Raw genomic sequence first — 5,000 nt, 5'->3', positions numbered from 1 at the left:
AGCCACACATATGAAAGTGACTAAGGCAGATGTTATTAAAATTAGATTATATTCACTAAAATTAAAGCTTACATTTCTGTCTTCAATGTCATTTTTGCGTCATTAGGTCTTCAGCTCTTCCTCAAAAGTTTTGAACGCTTTTGTTTATAGAATGAAGTCATAGTTTTGCAGACAAATCATTTTAGTTTAATCTATCATATAAAGAAATGATTTTAAGAGGCCTATCAATTACTAGATTAGGAAATAGCTGAGCTGTATCTTTCACTTCAATGACATGTGATACTATCAACCATCTATAAAAATATTGACCAACTCATTTAAAAACAGATCATCTGTAATAATATTCCTATCATAGTTCAAAGTAAAATGATAAAAGAAACCTCGTATCATTTTCACCACACATCTTTACACTTTATAAAAGTTGCATCAAGAACTCAAGAAACAACTTAAAGGATTTTATTGTATAAATAAGTAAAAAAATACTTAAGGGACTAGATTAAATGCTGTATGAAGAATTCACGCAACAACTTATATGATTTTTTTTTTGTAATTAAGTAAAAGTATACTTAATAACCCATTGAAAAAATTTCTTCATTTAAATACAAAATACTAAAAAAAAAAAAAAAATATCCTGAGATTCCTCCTCAACTATCATCTTATTTTTTTATTTTAGTTACCTGGTGGATCTGGATTTATCAGATACGCCCCACCATGTCTGTATTAGGACACATAAGCTGCCTAATACTTTAATGTGTTCTTGACTTCCAGGAGGAAGTTTTTCAAGAAACCGTTAGTTGACGTCTGACCCGAGGAAAACTAGTGTATTTAATTCAGATAAGTAGCTTATATCCGTCTTCGGTAATAATCCGTAATGCACTATAAAATAGAAATATTTTTATGTTTATATTCCAGTCATACTATTCATCTGTGCTGCGAATGTGAATGCTACGTCAATATAGAATGAGGGTAGACAGACATCATGCATGCAGTATTATTGCACTGTTTCCTATTTACTACTCGTACAAATAACCTTTGCCAAAAAAAATTATATATGTCATTTTAGAACGCCTTGCCTATACCAAGACACGGGCTCTTGCACTAGGACAGCCCCGCCAACAATATATGAATATTTATATGTAATTATATCACAAAAATATTCGATACCATCATTATTTATAACATCATTTTTTTTTTAATTTTCATTTAATCTATTGCCATGAATAATCCTTTCATTCAGCATGAGCGACTACTCAGCTGAGATTTCAATATATTACTTCCGAGGCCGAAAGGAAACTGCCTGATTTCCTTTGCCTTTCAAGGAAGATACTGGGGGCGAAATGCAGTGTGCGTGTGTGTGTGAGTGCTTTCATTCTGTTTTCATTCTAACGAGATTCATGAAATGCCTGAACAAACGTGGGGAGAAAAGCCTCTTTTTCGCATCAGGAACCGAGAGATGAAACCAATGACGAAAAGCGAATTTGTAATTAGGTTGGCTTAATTAGATTCCCTTCTCTCTCTCTCTCTCTCTCTCTCTCTCTCTCTCTCTCTCTCTCTCTCTCTCTCTCTCTCTCTCTCTAACAAACACACTCACACCAACGGTTAGGATTACGCTTTTCTCTCTCTCTCTCTCTCTCTCTCTCTCTCTCTCTCTCTCTCTCTCTCTCTCTCTCTCTCTGACTCCGGATCATTACCCTTCCTGTAATATTTCAAATTCAGTTAGCAGAGATTGCTTCATAATATTTGTTGACGAATACGGAGATAGAGAATTAGAAGGAGAAAGGGTGTTGTTTTTTATATCTTGTCCCCTTTCTTGGATTTGATGGTCTACAGTGAAGTTTTTTCGTTCATTTCCAATTTCTCGTTTTAGTACGTTATTCTTTTTCAGACAGTAAGTTGAATAAAAATGCAAATGAATCCTGCAGAAAAAAAGGTAGTTTTTATAACAAATTCCACTGCCCAAGTTCATATTTCTCTTCCATATTTCTTGAGCACATTCCCCCACGACATTCGTATTTTCTTCACATTTTCATTGTGTTGTTTTCTTTACGTTATCACTGTATTATTTTGTTTACATTGACATTTTGTTGTTTTCGTTATTTAGTCGCTGTATTGTTTTCTAAGTCGTCATTTTATTGTTTTCTCTGCGTAGTCGTTGTATTGTTTTCTTCACGTCGTTATTGTGTTGTATTCTTTACGTCACCTTTGTGTTGTTTTATTTACTTCGTCATTTTATTGTTTTCTTTACCTTGTCATTGTATTGTAAACTTTACATCGTTGTTTTATTGTTTTACACACGTCGCCATCATAGTGAAATTTATATAATCATTGTATTATTTTCTTTACATCACCATTATATTATGTTCTTTAAGTTATAATTGTATTGTCTTATTTACGTTCACGTTGAACTGTTTTCTTTTTGTTTTCTTTACGTCATTTTTGTATTATTTTTTTATATTATCGTTGTTTTGTGGACTTTACATTGTTGTTATGTTGTTTTATTCATGCTGCCATTGTATTGTGTTCTTTTGGTATTCATTGTATTATTTCTTCACATATTCTTTGTATTATTTTCTTTATGTCGTCGTTTTATTTTCTCTACAATGCAATTGTATTGTTCTCTATACATCAATGTATTGTTTCTTTACGTTGTCATTACATTTTGTTCTATACATAGCCGTTGTATTGTTTTATTTACGGTGTCATTGTAATTTCTGTATTATTTTCTTTACATTGTCGTTGCATTGCGTTCTTTATGCCATCATTGTATTTTTTTCTTTAAGTCGTCGTTGTATTGTGTTCTTTACGTCGAAGTGTATTGTTTTCTGGATGTGGTTTTAGTTGTTTATGGTCAATATAGTTTTATTTTACTCCATTTCCCATAGAATTGTAAACTGTCTTACCTTGAAATTTATAAATTTCATATGAGAAAAGAAATTTCTGTTTTCTCTAACATATTTTGTTTTAGAAACTGGCGTGCTTGGTTCAATTCATTTTGAAATTATTATCATTTAAATGAACCTCGTTGTATATAGAATTTTAGTTCACTGCACTGTAGGCTACATCTGAATATTTCAATTAATTCCTTCGCAATAGAAAAATATAATATTTGATTGATTAATTCGTAAATTGTTCAAGTAATCTATTACTGAATTAATCTTAGCCAGAAAAGAGAAAAAATTTAAGACGTCCATTTTGAAAACATTTTATCAACTTTTATAATGATACAAAAAACAACATTGAAATCATGTTTGTGTATGAATGTGTAGTATGTGTAAACAAACACACACAGAGATATATATATATATATATATATATATATATATATATATATATATATATATATATATATATATATATATATATATAGATATATATATATATATATATATATATATGTGTGTGTGTGTGTATATATATATATATATATATACATATATATGTGTATACATATACATACATGTATATATGTATATATATATATATATATATATATATATATATATATATATATATACATATACATGTGTATACATATACATACATGTATATATATGTATACATATATATATATATATATATATATATATATACTGTATATGTATACACATACATATTCTCTTGACCATAACTGTGGCAGAGTAAAAGAATTTCCACCGAGAAAGTTTGTGGATTCGGGTGGGAATTCCGAGTCCCTGAGGAGCCTTTATTTAACCTCGCCGACATCGACCAAATCCTACTTCTTCTTCTCCTCGGCTTATCCCTTCCTCATCCTTTCTTATTTCTGTATATCTTCGCTGTCATAATCATTCGAGGGGATATTTTTAGGCTATCGTCCAACTGATGGCCCTGTGGAGGAGCTTTCGGGGAAGCTGTATGAGGGATGATCAGCCATGACGAGGTTTCTATGGGCCTTCCTATTCCTACTTCTCTCTGTTTGAGAAGTTTTTGTATTGCTAAAAGATGGTAAACAAAGATTTATATTTTTTTAAATCTCTGATTCGACTCTGCCGTGGTATAAGTCATAACTCTCCGTTTATACATGTTAGATTAATTGCTGTTTACGTAAAGAAATATAATGAAATATTGAACGTGTAAGATAAACTCGGTGGACGTGGAGATTCCAAATATCATCACCACATAATACAGTATGAACTCTTTCAATAAAATAATTATATAAATCCTAAGGAAACGTGACGCCCAGATGCAAAAAGAATATAAACAAAAGGAAAAGGAAAATATTGAATCTGACTAGTTTCGTCATATTTCTTTAAGAGGATCCGTGAAGAAGTAAGACGAAACTAGTTAGGATTCACTATATATATATATATATATATATATATATATATATATATATATATATATATATATATACATATATACATGCATATCTATGTATACATATACAGTGTATATATATATATATATATATATATATATATATATATATATATATATATATATATATATATACATATATATGTATATATATATATATATATATATATATATACACATATATATATATATATATATATATATATATATGTATTGATTTTCCCTGTGTTTTATTTTGCACAGAAGTGTATATATATATATATATATATATATATATATATATATATATATATATATATATATATATATATATATATATATATATATATATTACGTAAAATTATAGGATTGACTATCAAATTGAATAAGAAGTATAAACTGGAGATCATACAAACATATGCACCAAGAACATCCCATACAGAGAGTGTTTTCAATGCTTAAGTATGTCAAAAGCAGAGAGGAGAATCAGCAGTAGGTAAATCTGAAGTAAGCATAAGGAATAATAGAGAAGACATTCTTTCAGAATTTGATGAAAAAAAAAAAAAAACATCTAAAAATCATGAACATTTTTTTATAAAAAGGGAACATAGAAAAGGGACATGGAGAAGCCCAAATAGAAAAACTAAAAACGAAATAGATTTTATTCATAGTGAAAGAAAATTAAT

This window comes from Palaemon carinicauda, chromosome 7 (genome assembly GCF_036898095.1).
Source record: "Palaemon carinicauda isolate YSFRI2023 chromosome 7, ASM3689809v2, whole genome shotgun sequence".
Taxonomy (NCBI): domain Eukaryota; kingdom Metazoa; phylum Arthropoda; class Malacostraca; order Decapoda; family Palaemonidae; genus Palaemon; species Palaemon carinicauda.
Note: the sequence above shows the minus strand (reverse complement) of the source record.